Raw genomic sequence first — 17,416 nt, 5'->3', positions numbered from 1 at the left:
CTGCCAACCCCCAACACGGTCCATCTCAAACACAACATTTGGGAAGGTCCTTATAAAAGATGTCAGATCAGGGACGCCTGGGTGGCTCAGTCAGTTAAGCATCTGACCTTTGATCTCAGCTCAGGTCATGACCTCATGGTTCGTGAGATTGAGCTCCATGTTGGGCTCTGTGCTGACAGCACAGAGTCTGCTTAGGATTCTCTCTCCCCTTCTCTCTGCCCTGCTCCCCACTGGCATGCACGTGCTCTCTGTCTCTCAAAATAAATAAACTTTTTTTTTAATGTTTTATTTATTTCTAGGAGAGAGAGAGACAGCGCAAGCAGGGGAGGGTCAGAGAGAGAGGGAGACACAGAATCTGAAGCAGGCTCCAGGCTCTGAGCTGTCAGCACAAAACCCGACGGGGGGCTCGAACCCACGAACCGCGAGATCATGACCTAAGCGAAAGTCGGATGCTTAACCGACTAAGCCACCCAGGCGCCCCTAAACTTTAAAAATAAATAAAGAAATAAAGAATGTCAGATCATGTCACTTCTCCATTCAAAACCTTTTGGTAGCTTCCCTTCTTCCTCAGAATCAAAGCCAAGACCCTTAAAATGGCCTTCAAAGCTCTGCCCAAGGTGGTCCCCCTCTGGTGTCATCTCCTCCAGTCTCCGTTTCACCTGCTCCACTCTTCCTGGTCTCCTCACTCTTCCTTGAGGGCATCAGACCTGTTCCCACCTTCTGCAAATTCCTCCTGATCCTTTAAGGATCACTTCAAGTATTACCTCTTTCAGGACTCTTCCCCACCAACCCACCCTAAACCTGGTGGTTCTCGTTTGTACTTCTAACGTCTGTGGCTAGTACTGTGATTTTCTGCACCGTGTTGTACAATTACGACATCTACATCAGACTGTTTATCTCATCAGCTTGTAAACCCATTAAGGGTAGTGATAGTGTTTGCCTTATTTAGACTATATTCATGAGAGCTATAATAATCAAGATGGTGTATAAGGGTAGACCAATAGATCACAATAAAGGGTTCAGAAATTGACCTACATATACACGGTCGATTGTTTTTCACCAAGGCACCAAGCCAATTTAATGGGGAGAAAGAAGTCTTTTTTTAACGAATGGTGCTAGATCAACTGGATGTCTGGTGTAAGTAAAAGTTGAACCTTGACTTTTATCCTACACCATACACAAAAATGAATTTGAGATGGATCGTTGACTTTAAACCTAGGACCAAGAGGTTTCTATAGGTGTACACAGGATAATAAATCCAGGACCCTGACGTAGGGCAAGTTTTTTGGACTAGATACAAAAAGCACAAACCCTTTATAAAAGAAAAAATGTGGTGAGTTTGACTTCATCAGACTTAAATTTTTCTGGATTATCAAAAGATACCATTAAGAAAACCAATAGACAGGGGAGCCTGGGTGGCTCAAATGGTTCAGCATCTGACTTCAGTTCAGGTCATCATCTCATGGTTCGTGAATTTGAGCCCCGCATCGGGCTTTGTGTTGACAGCTTAGAGCCTGAAGCCTGCTTCGGATTCTGTGTCTCACTCTCTCTCTGACCCTCCCCTGCTCACGCTCTCTCTCTCTCTCTCTCTCAAAAAAATAAATAAACGTTAAAAACTTTTTTAAAAAAGGAAAGAAAACCAATAGGCGAATCACAGACCACACTAAAAATCTAGGGCTCTAAACAGCACACACACAATAAATGCTCAATTAAATATTTGTCAAACAAATGTATAAAAGACCTGCCTCTCTCCCGTCACAGCACACAGCTATTCTGATGGGTGCAGGAGATATCAACACTGTGACTGTTGAGTGGGCAGTGCCCGGTAGAGGGAAAATCTATTGTACTGGAGGAAAGAAAAGTATCAAGGCTATTTCTTAGTTGAAATAAAATGTGTCAAGTCAGCAAACTTAAGAGCTGTCTACAGGTTACAAGGACCCATAATGAATGAGACAAAATAAGGAGTGGATAACTGCAAACATTCACATAAGTAAATTAGCTAAAAATACAGGTGGAATTTCACCAAATGGAGCAGGAAGCATATACCTCACTCCTCATTGCCTCAGCAATGCTGCTGATGTCATAATGAGAGCTGGAGATGCTGCGACTAGCACAGGAAGGCGACGCTACCAAAGCTCTACCTACAGGAACTGGGAGGGGTTTTATCACAAAACCAGGGGTCGGGAAGGAAAAAAAATGCTGGGTATAAAGGGTTAAATTGATCCTATGCTTAAGAAACTGCTTCTGGGCATGGCATAGACTGAGGCTAAACATACATTCTGGTTTGCATCAGACTGTGGAAGCATGTCCCGATGTAATTAACACTAGCTGCTTTTTCACTCTCAGAAGTGTCCTTGTTTCCATAATATATAACATGATCGTCCTCCTTACATGTGGCATTTCTTCCTCTTACTTTGTTTTGTTTTCTTCTTCCTCTTATTTTGGATAGTCACTGAGGATAAGAATAATCACATACTTGCGTATCAGCTGTGTTATTTGTTTCACTTGTTAGGTCACTCTCTGGAAGGAGTCTCAGGCCGAATGAGAGTGAGTGTTCATTCTGATGACCAGTGTAAGACTGGCTGGAGCAACCATACAGGCTGGTATTTAAATTACTTCCCTGATCCTTACTGGAACCAGGTGAGCTGGGCAGTGGGAACCTTCAATGTTATTATTTTCAATTCATATAGTTCTATTTTACTCCGGAAAGCACCAACTTTTTAATCAATATTTTAATCCACAATTTAGTTCAAAACACAATATACTAATCAGTAGTCTTTTTTAAAGACATGGAAACTGAGGCATGGAATGATGCAGTTAAATGACTTCTTTGGGATCATGATCTGCGGTAAAATTATCTAGATGAGACTCCTATTTATGAACAATTTATTTTCAGTTCACCCTTACTACCATCATTCATTCAACAAACACTTATTAAACACCTATTATGTGCCATCAACGTCCTCTCCACTTGATGCATTATTCGGGACCCTGAGTCCTAGATATTCACTGTATGTGCATGGCCTAACATAGGCGATCTGTTACTGAGAAAATGTCAGGTACTAATGTTCAATGTTTGAAGTAAGTTCCATGCTTCTACCAAAAAAAATTTGCTGGAAAGAATGTGCAGTTCTATAGCAAGACAAAAAAAAATTAAGTTTATTTATTTATTTTTGGAGAGAGAGAGAGAGAGAGAGAGAGAGGGGGCACAAGCAGGTGAGGGGTAGAGAGGAGGAGAGACGGAATCCCAAGCAGGCTCTGTGCCATCAGCACAGAACCGATGCAGGGCTTGACCTCAGGAACTGCGAGATATGACATGAGCCGAGATCAAGAATTGGACACTTAACTAACTGAGCCACCCAGGTGCCCCTGCAGGCAGACAAATCTATCTTACTTGTACTCCCGAATTGTACTTTAGGGGTCCAAGCAATAGTGGATGGAGCACTTTGATGGGGAGAGGGAGGCAGCCCTTGCATCCAGTGACGGAAATCACATTCAGCCTTTCTACTGTATGTTTCTAATCTAAAGATTTTTTTAAGCCTCAAAAAGAATGTTTCAAGAGCGCCTGGGTGGCTCAGTCGGGTAAGTGTCTGACTTTTGGTTTCAGCGTTCATGGTCTCACGGTTCATGAGTTTGAGCCCCATGTCAGGTTCTGCACTGAGAGCATGGAGCCTGCTTGGGATTTTCTCTCTGTCTCTATCTTTCTCTCTCTGCCCCTCCTTGGCTCATGGTAGCGCTCTCTCTTTCTCTTTTAAAATAAATACATAAACTTAAAAAAAAAGAATCTTTCATAAGGCTGCTTTTTTACATGATAAAATCAAGTATGGTCTTTAATTAGTGTTTTGAATGGCTCGTACATTTACATTAGCGTCATCACCTTTGGTGTCTTTGACTCCTGAGCCCATCCATCTGCCATGGCTTTGAAATCTCAGACAGGAATCCATTCATATTAACCTAATTTGAAAATAAATCAACTGCTTTCCAGCCCTCTGAATTATGAGGGCTCCTCTCTGTTCTGGTAACCTCTGGAATGGAATTGGTTTTCAAAGGTAGAAAACAGCTCTTTGCTATAGTAATCATTTAACAAAATGAAACAGGCATACATAAGAAGAGGGTTGTTCCTTCTTAATAGCTCAAGCTTTAAAATAAATTCATATATACATAAATGGCTGCTGCTAAGAAAATTTCTAGGTAGCTAGGTACTACGGATAATGAGAACTCTAAAGTTGTACTGAAATTTACTAGATGATCTCAATTAACTATTGTGGGTTTCGTTTAATAATAATTGTTATATAAATAATAGCTAGCTCTTATATATATATATATTATATAATATATTACATATTATGTGATAGGCACTATCCTATGTGCTTTATGCGTACTGACCATTTAATCTAGAAGTCTGGGAGGTAAGTACTCACGTCTCAATTTTACAGAAAAGGGAACTTTAATCAGCACAGGGAGGTCATCAGGCGACTTCACCCAGCTGGGGTTCAAACTCAGTCAGAGAGGCTTCAGTCTTGGGCATCTTAACCACTGTGAAGGGCTATATAATTATTTCTAGAATGTTCTTACAACAATGAAGTAAAATTTTTTTTTGTTTAGGATTTAATATTTGGCATAAGGAAAGCTGAACACCTTGTTATATCCATCTCTAGTCTAGTACAAAGCAGGTTTTCAGTAGGTGTTTTGGGTGAATGAGTTAATTAAGTCCTGAATTATCACAGGCTTTCTCTCAGTTACCTCACAGTCTATTACCAACAGTTTCCTTCTTCCTCTTCTCACTGTCCACCCTCCACCCTACCAACTCGGTTAATGATAAATGTATCCTGTCTTCCCTCTGCTAAGTCCTCACCAACAAGCTTGTACTTCTCATCTTTTAGTGACTGGACATCCTGCTGAGAACACACAAAGGCAGCTGACATCCAGCGGGGCCAGAAGAAGTACCAAAGCCACTGAGAAGAGGCAGAGACTGTGTCCATTTGGGGAGCACAGGGGCTTCTAAGACTGAAACTCTCTTGCCTCACCCCCCAGACCTGCACCAGCCATAGGATGCTTCACTTATTCATTCAACATTACTGAGCCTCTCCCACATGTCAACACTGTGCTAGACATCAGATACATTAGACATTGAACAAGAAAGACATTGTCTTACTTTTTATTGTGATCACTGCCTTCCCACAACTACTCCACAATCGTGTAGTCTTATTCTCTTCATTATTCATCTCCACATCTTTTGAGGATGCTCTCTCTCTCTCTCTCCACTTACTACCTGTATAGAGATCATTATTCATTCATTTCTGTATTAGGTGAGCACCTACTATGCAACAAACACTGTTCTAGGTATAGGGGATACGATTATGAGCAAAGCAGAAAGCACTTCTGTACTAAAGGGGTTCATAATAACCCCCAAGACTATCTATATTTACTACCCTTCATTCTTGCAGTTTCTTTAAAGGACATACAATCATACAAAGTAATAATTATAACAGTATGTTGCATTTTTAACACATATAAAGGCAATAATTATAACAATAATAGCAGAACAAAGGGAAAATGGGAATGGAGCTATAAAGAAGTACGATTTCTTTTTTTAAATTTCTTCTTCAATGTTTATTTATTTTTGAGAGACAGAGCACAAGCGGGAGAGGGGGAGAGACAGAATGAGACACAGAATCCAAAGCAGGCTGCAGGCTCCGAGCTGTCAGCACAGAGCTCAGTGTGGGGCTCGAACCCACAAATTGCGAGATCATGACCTGAGCCGAAGTCAGACACTCAACCAACTGAGCCACCCAGGTGCTCCAAGAAGTAAAATTTCTAGACCTCACTGGAATTATGTTAGTATAAATTTAAACTCGGTTCTCATAAGTTAAAAAAAAATATTTTAAGCCCTAGAACAACCACTCAGAAAGTAACTAGAAACATATAGTTCAAAATAATTTAAAAGGCTATCTATATGCAGAAGAATGAAGTTAGACCTCTACTTCATACCATAAACAAAAGTTGACTCAAAATGCATCAAAGATCCAAATTAAGAGCTAACACTATAAAGCTCTTAGAAGAAAACATAGGCATAAATCTTCACAACTGTGGGTTAGGTAATGACTTGTCAGCTGTGACACCAAAAGTATAAGCATAAACAATAAAAATAGATAAAACTGGCCTCATTAATTAAAAACTTTAATGCTTCAAAGGATGCCATTGAGAAAGTGAAAATACAATGTGTAGAATGGGAAAAAATTTTTGCAAATCATGTATCTGGTAAGGGACTTGTATCTAGAATCTAGAAACAGAACTCAATAATAAAAAGATAAATAATCCTATTAAAAAGTTGCAAAGGATCTAAATAGACATTTATCCAAGAAGACACACAAATGGCCAATAAACACATGAAAATTTGCTCAACATCATTAGTCACAGGGAATGCAAAATCATAGGAAGACACCACTTCACACCCACGAGGATGACTACAATCAAAAAGACATATACTAGCAAGTGTTAGCAAGGATGTGGAGAAACTGGAATCCTTGTACCCTGCTGAGGGGAACGTAAAATGGTTCAGCCTCTTTCAAAACATTTTTTAAAAACTGCTGAATATAGTTATCACATAACTCAGCAATTTCACTCCTAGGTATATATATACCTTTGAGAAATGAAAACATATGTCTGTGCAAAAACTTTTATACAAGTGTTCCTGTTCCTAGCAACGAAATTCATAATAGCTAAAGAGTAGAAACAACCCAAATAACCATCAAATGATGAAAGGATAAATAAAATGTGGTGTATCCAATTGAATATTATTCATCAATTAAAAAAACTGAAGTACTGATATATGCTGTGACATAGACAAACCTTGAAAACCTCATGCTAAGTTAAAGAAACCATCACAAAGGACCATATATTGTATGATCCGACTTACATAAACTGTTCAAAATAGGCAAATCTTTAAGAAGAGAAAACAGATTAGTGGTTGACTAGGGTTTGGGGGAAGGGTTGGGAATGCTGTTAAGCAGAGCAGTGCTTCTTTTTAGGGTAATGAAAATGTTCTCAGATTGATTGTGGTGATGTATGCACGACTCTGTGAATATACGAAAAGCCATTGAATTGTACACTTTAAATGAGTAAATTGTATGATATTTGAAATATATCTCAATAAAGCTATTAAAATACATTTAAAATAATGGGAGGAGTTAAAATGTTACACTAGAAAATTTTCAGCTACCCAGCCAGCTGCCTCCAAATCTTTTTCCATAACTATGTTGACCATGTTTTTGGATTAAATAACCTTCTGCTCCCAGATGATTCAATGTTCCCTTTTCAGCCATACATATCTCTGCCTGTAACTTCCATTCCTGCTCACATTCTTAATAGCTATGTCCCCTTTCTTGTCTACTGGTCTTTGCCCAGACAGTCTAAATTCATAGAATAAAGAATTATGCAACCCGGGAATGTTAGAAATGGAAGACACCTCAGTGCTCCTCTCTCCCACCTCTTCATGAGGGGACAAAGGCCCAGAAAGGTTATATGACTTGTCCATGGTCCCCAAAATACTCTGTCCTTGCTCACTTTCCCCAAAAAGCCTTCATTCATTAAGCAGATGTTCCCTTATTTTTCTACCCAATCTCTGATACCTTTCTTTACTGCAGTACTTCAAGGTATCAAATCCATTGATCACAGTACATCATTCACATTTAGATTTTTTTAATGTTTTTTATTTATTTCTCAGAGAGAGACAGTGTGAGCAGGGGAGGGTCAGAGAGAGGGAGAGAGAGACACAGAATCTGAAACAGGCTCCAGGCTCTGAGCTAGCTGTCAGCACAGAGCCGGATGCGGGGCTCAAACCCACGAACCGTGGGATCATGACCTGAGCCAAAGTTGGATGCTTAACAGACTGAGGCACCCAGGTGCCCCAATCATTCACATTTAAACTCAAATCTTACATACCAGAGGATAAAAGCAATTCTTTAATCTCCATGGTCACTACATCTGATCTCAGCTGCTGCACCTTTTTGTGTGTTGTTAAGAAGAACAATTCAAAATTCAAAGGAGGCTGGCTCAGAGACAACCAGAAGAACGACATAGGGACAAACTCCCTGCCTGGTTTCCATAAAGGACACCCCCTCAACTCACCTCACAGAAAACCATTCCTAAGGTCTTCATATAAAATATAGCATCTCTACATTTTTAAATGCTCTCAGGAAAGAAAACGGTAACAAAGGGCATTTACATTTCTTTATCGGTTTACACCTAGAAGTATAAACCTGGTACACCTAGAAGTATACCAGGATGAAAGACTAAGTCGCTTTTTAAAAAACAAATAAGTATTCATCTTGATGGGAAGCAGAAAAACCTCTAGGGGGGCAGGAAATTCATAAATCATGCAGTCATTCAGAACCTTACGCGAAGAGAAAATACATCAAAACCACACTGGCCTTTCATCTGAAGGGAGCCTGGTATATAATGATGTAAATCCATTAAAGAACAGGAGCTGTGGAGTCAAAGATCACGCAGGCCTACCTGGCTGGGAAGAGCAAAATAAGCTGCTCTCTAAAAGGAGAGGCAGGGCCTTGGCGTGTCTGGCTGTGCCTCTCCTGAACCAAGAACTGCTTGGCACAGGCGTCCGCGCAGAGGACCTTCGCGACTGAGGAGGAGAAAGGCAAGTGTAATTAAAGACACTCGATCCCCAGAGCGGGCACGTCTTGGGGCTGATTGAAGGAGTGATTACCCGATGCTGAAGAGGCGGGTTAAGTGCTGCCCACCAGGGAGCCGGGAGGCTTTGGAAGCCAGTTCTGAGAATTACATGCTGATCCGTAGTGCTTGCTAATTGACCCGGTATTTCTGGATGAAAAAATTTCCCCAAGGAGGGGAGTCAAAGTAGATAATGAGGATCTCTCAGCTCACAGAGCAGTTCAGCAGCAAAATCTGAGCTCTAGAGACTGGATATTATTTCGGTGCATAAGGTGGCAAGATGATCACGGACTGAGCATGAAAAGATTCAGTAGTATGCCTCAAGGTTTCCGCTGTGATTCTCAGCCCACACTCCCCTCTCCCGGCCCTGTGCCACTTCCGTTCGAATAATGTTATGAATTATTTATCATTGAATAGATAAGGTGTGTATAGGGAACGACCATAAGGTCCACGAAATGGGCACATTTCTGAGAGCTTCATGAAAATAGTCACTATTCACTGAAGCAGGGATCTAGTCATGTATAAGGAAAATATCTGCCAAGTGCAGGAAAGTTCTGGAGTTCCCAACTGTTGACAACGAAATGAAATTGGGGTGCACGTAGAGAATCCGAGGAACTTGATCATATGTTACTCTGTATACTTCTGCGTGTGCCTTTCTTACTATGATCACCACAGAGATTTTCTTGCCTTAAGGGCTAAAAATATACAGTTATCTCCACAAATATCTGGGGGTTATGGCCTGTCCCTGATGACCATGGATATAAAAGGGACTCCTCCCTGATATGATAAACTACACCCCAGCCCAACTGAGATGGCCTAGTCCAGTACTCCAAAGTCAAGATTTTTAAAAGTTTTAAATCCAGAAAGAAGATGACTTAGAAAGAAATGAAACCTGGCACCACACTAAATTAGTATAACATAGTTACCAAGTATGTACAGAATATATTCCCAAGCAGAAGTAGACCCTCAAACAGCGGTGATGAACGCAAACAGCACTTAACGGAGCCGGTATCCTGCACGGGCTCTGGAAGACCATGGAGAGGGAGCTAACCCTCTATTCAAGAATGTATCTGTAAATATTTCTTTTGTTTGTTTCTCTTGAAGCTGGGGCTTTGGGAATCCTGAACAGTGCAATGAGCCCTGGGCCCGGGATCATGGGGAAAATTCTCTTCTCAGTCCTTGACGCTTCGGAATATTCAGGAACAATCCCAGAGATATATTTAGCTGCTGCCTGGGGCTTTGTTCCCAGAAAGATTTGGGGGCTGGGAGTGGGCGACACATGACGCTGGGAGAAAAGACGTGCCTCCACCAGGCTGCTCTGTCGTCTCTCTTGTGCCACTGAGCCACAGTCACAGAGGGAGTAAAGGGACAGGTTCCCTCTGCATGGAGGAGCACGTGCCAGGGGAGGACAAGAGATGGCGGAGAGGACTGGGAGGCCCTGCTGAGCCCCCCTCTCCTGAGCCAAGCTTGAGTCGGGAGCCTCATGACAGAACTGTGCTGAAATGGTGGTTTTGTCGGAGTCTGGATCTGGTCCTGAGGATTTTTAAAGTCTGTGAGGGCCCTTGGAAGAAGGTATTTTAAAATACCCTTTGGAGCCTGGACTAAGCACAAAAAATAGAGCGACTCTGCAAGGGGAAGAGATTTTGGCGGCGTTCCTGCCTCGGGGGGGTGGGGGGGCTCTGTCCAAAGTGGGGCGCAGTAGCACTGCAAACGTAGCGCTTGGCCAGGACCCTGTGAGCCAGGTCAGAATCGAGGCTCCAGCCCAGGCTCCTCTCCTCCCTTCACCTAGTCCTGCAACCCTCCCCCCACTTCAACAGCACCCCAGTCCTTCCCCCGGTCAGCCTGACTGCTGCCTCTCCTGGCACCACTGGCTCCCACTGGCTCCCACAGCAGATGGGCATGCACAGGCAGGGACGAGCCAATAAAAATTTTAAAACTATTTTGATACTTGATATATCTTTTTTAAGGCATCTCAACCATCATCATAAGAAAAATCAGAACATGCATTTTATTAGACATTGTACAGTCATCTTTGCTTACATTCTAAATTGCACGTTGGGCTGATGAGGGGCAATTGCCCCCTAAGGGTCTAAATCCTGCCCTGGACCTAGTTGGCTGAAACAGCCCCCAACCGCCTTCCCTGCTGGCTCTTTCCCAGCTCCGCTTTATCCTCCAGGAAATCACCTGCAGCATCTTTCTAAAATGCAGGCATTACTGCTCTGCTTAAACAAACTTCATTAAAATGAATATTGGAGAGGGGCGCCTGGGTGGCTCTGTCGATTAAGCGTCCAACTCTTGGTTTCAGCTCAGGTTATGATCTCATGGCTTTGTGGGTTTGAGCCCCACATTGGGATCTGTGCTGGCAGTGCAGAGCCTGCTTGGGATTCTCTGTCTCCCTTGCCCCTCCCCCACTCCTTCTGACTTGGTCTCTCTCAACATAAGTAAATAAACTTAAAAAGAGATTTTAATGAATATTGGATAGAATTCAAGGTGGACTGCATGGTCTAGAAAGCTCTTCAAGATCTGGCTTTTGATTTTATTTCTGGTTTCATTTCTCATCTCGCCTACTCCCACTTGCCCTTTCCATATGCCCTGAAAGGATTCAGGGCTTGCTACCCCAAATATGGCACTTTGGTATACTGAATATTTTAAGCAGGAGAGTCAGTCTGACTTCCTTCTCCCCTGAAACATGTCATAAAATCTTCAGGTGAGGGGTACCATCCCTATACCTGGAGGAAAGGAGCATCCTTATCTCTGAAGACAAGGGGCACCAGTTAGAATCTAACAAATAAGCCTTGTTAAGCTTTCCCCAACTTACTACACTTACCTCATACAGTGATCCTCCCTCATCTTTGGGGGAATGTCCCAAGACCTTGAGTGGATGTCTGAAACCACAGAATACTAAACCCTGTGTATACTATGATATTTCTTATATGTACATATAACTATGAAAAAGTTTAATTTATAAGCTAGGCACAGTAAGAGATTAATAGCAATAGCTCATAATAAAATAGAACAATTACAACAACACACTGTCATAAAAGTTATGTGAATGTGGTCTGCCAAAATATCTTACTGGACTGTACTCACCCTTCTTGTGATGATGTGAGATGAGGTGAATGACGTAGGCATGGCAACCCAGCGTTAGGCTACTATTGACCTTCTGTCATTAAGTCAGAAAAAAAAGCATCTGCTTCTGGACCCCACTTGACCTCAGGTAACAGAAACCATAGAAAGCAAACCCACGGATGGGGGGAACCACTGTACTCCTTAACTTATCATATTATTCCTCATGACAGTCCACTCCTCATGAACCTAGCATAAAATATTCAGGTCTGTTTCCATGGGTCTTCATTTCCTTATAAAGGCTGCCATGTCACATTAAACAGGTTAAATAAATGTGTACATTTTCCTCCTGTTAATCTTTGTCAGTTTAGTTTTCAGACCGAGCCAAGGACTCTAAGAAGCACTTTTCCTTCCCTACAGCCCTATATTTGGGACAGATCAAAATACTTGAGGGTCCACAAACACCCCATTCTGCTTCACTCCTCCACGCCTTTGACATGACATCTCTTCTACATGGACTGTTTTCTTCAACCTGTTCCTCCTTGAACCTTCCAAACTCTACCCCGATGTGCAGTCTGCCTCAACTCCTTTAGGTCCGTAGTACTCTCAGAGTATTCTATGCACCTGTCTGTGCACATCTGTCTCTTGTGTGAACATCTCTGTCTAATAAGGGTATGGAGAGCAGGGAGGATGTTCTATTCACCTCTCTAAGTACTGCCTGGCATATCACAGGTACTCAATACTTGTTTATGGAATAGATGAATGAGTAAACAAATTAAAACAGACGTATTTTGTTGGTAAGCACAACAATTATTTTAAATTCTTGTTTTACAAAAGATTAATTCCATTCTTTTTCTTATTTCAATCACCTAATGGTTAAAATTCTTATTATTCAACTTTTCTCTTCCCTTCCCTTCCCTTCCCTTCCCTTCCCTTCCCTTCCCTTCCCTTCCCTTCCCTTCTCTTCCTGATACTTCAAGCAGAACACAGCTCTTCCTCTGGTATTTCCCACATGAACTCTGTGTTTTCCTTGAATATCTTCACATTCTTTCTAGTGGTTGTGCTACTTGTGTACATATTTGTCCTTCCTACTGGAATGTGGGATTCCATGGGGCAGGTCCTCAATCTTATCAACTTCAGGATTCTGGACACCAAGTAGCCAGGGGGTGTTTATAAATGCCGTCTGGATTTATCTGAGTTGTGCAGATATTTTAAAGGGTAGTGTGGATTCCAGAAGATACAGGTACAGATACAGACATAGATATTTCTTTCATATACTTCTCTGGTAGAAAAACAATAGCAACAGAAACAACAACCACTAAAACAACTGTTCTATGGTAAAGAAAAAATAAAGGCAAAAAAATATTGAAAACAACCGAACAAAACCCCAGAACTCTTTGAAGCGTCCTCTCCTGAAACAAAGGCACATTTGTTACAAGTGCCCCTGGCCGAAACACCTCTGGCTGGAAAATTTCTGAAACATTGTGGGTTTGGTGAGATGCCCCATTGCTTTTTCTACAACATCCTCAGATTCCCAGTGAAGCACACCTCCATCCAATGTGGGCAGACATTCCTCAGAAGCCTATTTGAGTTGGAAGCCTCAGAATGTTTACAACCTAGCATTTGCTCCAGCCCACAGACAATAAAAACAGCCCAATTATGGCTTCCCTTTGGAAGGTTAACAAGGTTAAATGATCACAGGAAGAGTAAAAGAGGTGATATGTTAGCGGCTCCTAGCAGAATATGCTTTATTTTTTTAAATTTTTTGTTTTAATGTTTTTTATTTATTTCTGAGAGAGAGACAGCGTGAGCAGGGGAGGGTCAGAGAGAGAGGGAGACACAGAATCTGAAACAGGCTCCAGGCTCTGAGCTGGCTGTCAGCACAGAGCCTGACACGGGGCTCAAACCCACGAACCATGGGATCATGACCTGAGCCGAAGTCGGACACTTAACCAATTGAGGCACCCAGGTGCCCCATGCTTTATTTTAAAGTATGCGAAATAATCCCTGCTCTATTTTCAAGACCTTCTCTGCACTTCTGAATTCCTCCAGAACAGTTCTGCAAAATACACATCCATGCACTTGCCTGTGCCCTTCTCCCCTCTCCTTTCCTTCTTTATGTTGACACTTCCCTAAGGGAGCCAAAGCCAACACTCATTAGCAGTGAATTAAATCCTACCTCCAGGACACTAGAGGGTCAGTGTTTACCCAGCTCTCTTCACAAGCTCAAAGACTCATAGTTAAATACCCAGCCCTGAAGGGAAGTTCTGAGATCAGAATCAATTATGCAATTTATTCCTAAAGTTTTACCTTTCCTATCATAAAATAGCTCTTCTTGCCCGGGTAGTTTTACCTACCCAGCTTGCTCACACTGGAACACATTTGCTCTTTACCTTTTTCAGCCTTTAAGACCCTACTGAAACATCACCTTCTTCATGTTTTCTTCACTCTACTTACCTAGACAGTTAGTGGCTTCTTCCTCAGGACTCCCACTGAGATATTCCCATATCTTATCTTATATTCCATCTTGTTAGTTCACATCTTATGTTCTATCAGTTCATATTCTAATTTCATCTGATCTCTCTAGACTGATCTCTGCTGCTTATTTATCTTATATCTTCAATATTCCCCATCATCTAGTCCTAGGAATATGGGAGGCACCAAATCAATATTTGTTAAAAGAAAAAAAGATTGAGACATAATATATGAAAGGCACTGTAACAGAAACTAATAAACTGCAAACTAATAGCACCTTTTGAAGGACATTTTAAAGAAGCCACACTTTCAGTTGGTGTTAGTATAGTATTGTTAGCATTTTATTCATCATAACAGTGAAAAAAATACTAAAAGGTAATTCTATTAAGCATTTAAAATATACCAGACACTGTACTTTCTTACAGATTTAATTATTATAACAAAACTCTGTAAGATGATATTAAAATTCTCATGGCACTAATGGACTAACTAAAATTTCAGAAAGGTTAAAGAATTTATCCAAACTCAAAGAGCTGGGAAGTAGCAGGGAGAGCCTGGGATCCAAGCCTACCTGACCCCACTTGCTGCCTCTATGTGGTGTATATTCCTGTGGACTTAATTCTCTAAGGAACCAGCAACCACCACGAATTCCAGACTTGCATGACATGAATTAACGATGGTAGCAAGGGCAGGCAGGAGAATCAGGAAGGAGCATTCTTTGTTTTTGGATAAACCATTGGGCCTGATCAGTATTGGTAATAGTTAATACACAAAGTCTTCTTTATTCCCTACTTTGTAATGGACTTGTTATCACCATTGCAAAGTAGCCAAACTGATTTGATGAAACTCTAGATAACTCTGTGCTTTTGAATGACAACATAGAGAGAGAAAGTCCAAAATGGGTCATGATTATTATCATTATTGCTATATGAGTCCAAATACCTCAAAGGAGGCTATAAATAAATAAGAGCAATGCTCGCTGTACATGTACACACCATGGAAAAAACAAGCTATACTTTAGCTACAACCACAACTGAGGTCATTTTGGAATAGAATACCCATTGAAAGTTTGGCAGACTCTACAAGAAAGTAAAATGATAAGCCAATTTCACTCCCTAACATAGATACCAAAAATGTAAAATAAAATAGTAGTATTAAATCAAATCCAGCAATATATTTATAAAGGCATATCTGAATAAAATGTTTCCCAAGAATATAAGCCTGGGTTAACAATAGATGTCTGGATTTAATTAGGCACATAAATCAATTAAAGGAGAAAAGCAAAAGCATATGTCAGCAGATACAGAAAAAGCATTTGTAAAACTGTACACTCATTATTAATAAAAAATATCTGCAAACTAGGTGTAAAGGGGAATTTGCACAAGCAAGGTAAGCCTACCTACCAAAGACCTATAGCAAATATCATTTTAAGAGGCTCAATATTAGAAGCAGTCTTGGGGCCCCCCGGATGGCTCAGTTGGTTGAGCGTCCAACCCTTGGTTTTGGCTCAGGTCATGATCTTGGCTATGTGGGCTCAAGCCCCATACCAGGTCCTGCGCTGGCAGCATGGAATCTTCGTGAGATGCTCTCTCTCTCTCCCTCTCTTCCTGCCCTTCCCCCACTTGTGCTGTCTCTGTCTCTCTCAAAATAAATAAATAAACTTAAAAAAAAAAAAGCAGTCTCTTCCTACAAAGTCAAGAAGAAAACAAGGATGCTTGTTCATACTGCTTTTATTCAATGTTTATTGGAACCTCTAGCCAATGAAAGAAGAAAATAACTAAATATTGAAAAGAAAGAATTAAAATTGTTCTTATTTGGAGACACATAGTGTCTGTTTCTGTGTTTCTGAAAGAGAGAGAGAGACAGACAGCGTGAGCAGGGGAGGGTCAGAGAGAGGGGGAGATATAGAATCCGAAGCAGCCTCTAGGCTCTGAGCCAGCCCTCAGCACAGAGCCCAATGTGGGGCTCAAACCCACAAACCGTGAGATCATGACCTGAGCTGAATTCGGACACTCAACCGACTGAGTCACCCCGGCACCCCATAAATTATGAAAATTATGAAAGCTTATGGGAGAACATAAAAGAAGTTCTAATAAATGGAAAGACATACCATGTTTAATAAAGGAATGCTCAATATCATAAACATGTAAACTCTCTCCCAAACGAATCTCTAAACTTAATGGATTTCAACTGAAATCTCAACTGTTCTCTGTTTTTGCATGGGGGTATGCTTAAAATGGTATATTTAGTCTTGTATCCCATGCCACCCACGTACAAACAGACCTGTTTGAATATCATAGCACAGATTGGTACTGCAAACATCTAAACCTTCTAAAAGAGCTATGAGCAAAACTGTTACATACGGGTGGTTCAGGATAGCCACAGAAACCCAGAGTTCTGATCAGTTTTGGACAAGGCAATGAGTTGTCCTGGGCATGGAACCAGAAGGAATCTTTTTCAACATTTCCATCAATTAACTGAAGCAGGAAGTGCTCAGCAGATGACTGTAAATCTGACAAGTTGAAAAGTTGAGATGGAGCGTCTGGGTGGCTCAGTCGGTTAAGTGTCCGACTCGGCTCAGGACATGATCTCACAGTCCGTGGGTTCGACCCCTGTGTCGGGCTCTGCGCTGACAGCTCAGAGCCTGGGGCCTGCTTCAGATTCTGTGTCTCCCTCTCTCTGCCCCTCCCCTGCTTGCTCTCTGTCTCTCAAAATAAAATAGACATTAAAACAAAATTTTTTTAAATAAATAAACCTTTTAAAAAATAAAAAATTAATTAAAAAAAGAAGAGTTGAGAAAATCAAAATATACCTAAGGAAGATTTCATAAAAGTAAAAGAGTTTTTAGGAACGGGGAAGATAAGGTAGGAAAGGAGGTGCCGATGAGGACTGATAAGGAGGAAAAAAATTTCAAAATAATTGCCGACCACATTGAAGGTGGTCAGGGAGGGGCTGTGGAATGGCCCAGGAACAGCAGTCCTTTGAACCTTGAAGATATCAATCAGGCATCGCCATTTCAACAAGCAACCTAGATATCAAAATCTGTACAGAGCAGTTGCTCCTGAAAGTGGTAGCAGGACATTAGAATGCTAATGTCTTCAGCTATTTGATAATATTATTTCCCAAGAGAAAATCTACACAAAAATTGGTTGGGATGACTGAGCAGGCAAATTATCTAGATTCTAAA

General features: G+C 41.3%; 1 protein-coding gene and 1 long non-coding RNA gene across 2 annotated transcripts in view; one reads left to right on the top strand and one right to left on the bottom strand.

Moving 5' to 3' along the window:
• NIM1K (NIM1 serine/threonine protein kinase) overlaps window positions 1-17,416 on the bottom strand; it is a 63,636-nt gene that overhangs the window by 32,645 nt on the left and 13,575 nt on the right. The window lies entirely within an intron of this gene.
• Window positions 2,120-5,142, top strand: LOC120233087. The gene is made up of 3 exons (XR_005528711.1): window positions 2,120-2,314; window positions 2,513-2,640; window positions 4,884-5,142. It is a non-coding gene; the product is annotated as an uncharacterized LOC120233087 (long non-coding RNA).

Source organism: Hyaena hyaena, unplaced genomic scaffold, assembly GCF_003009895.1.
Source record: "Hyaena hyaena isolate Hyena2069 unplaced genomic scaffold, ASM300989v1 scaffold_83, whole genome shotgun sequence".
Taxonomy (NCBI): Eukaryota; Metazoa; Chordata; class Mammalia; order Carnivora; family Hyaenidae; genus Hyaena; species Hyaena hyaena.
Note: the sequence above shows the minus strand (reverse complement) of the source record. Positions and strands in the feature narration are given on the sequence as shown.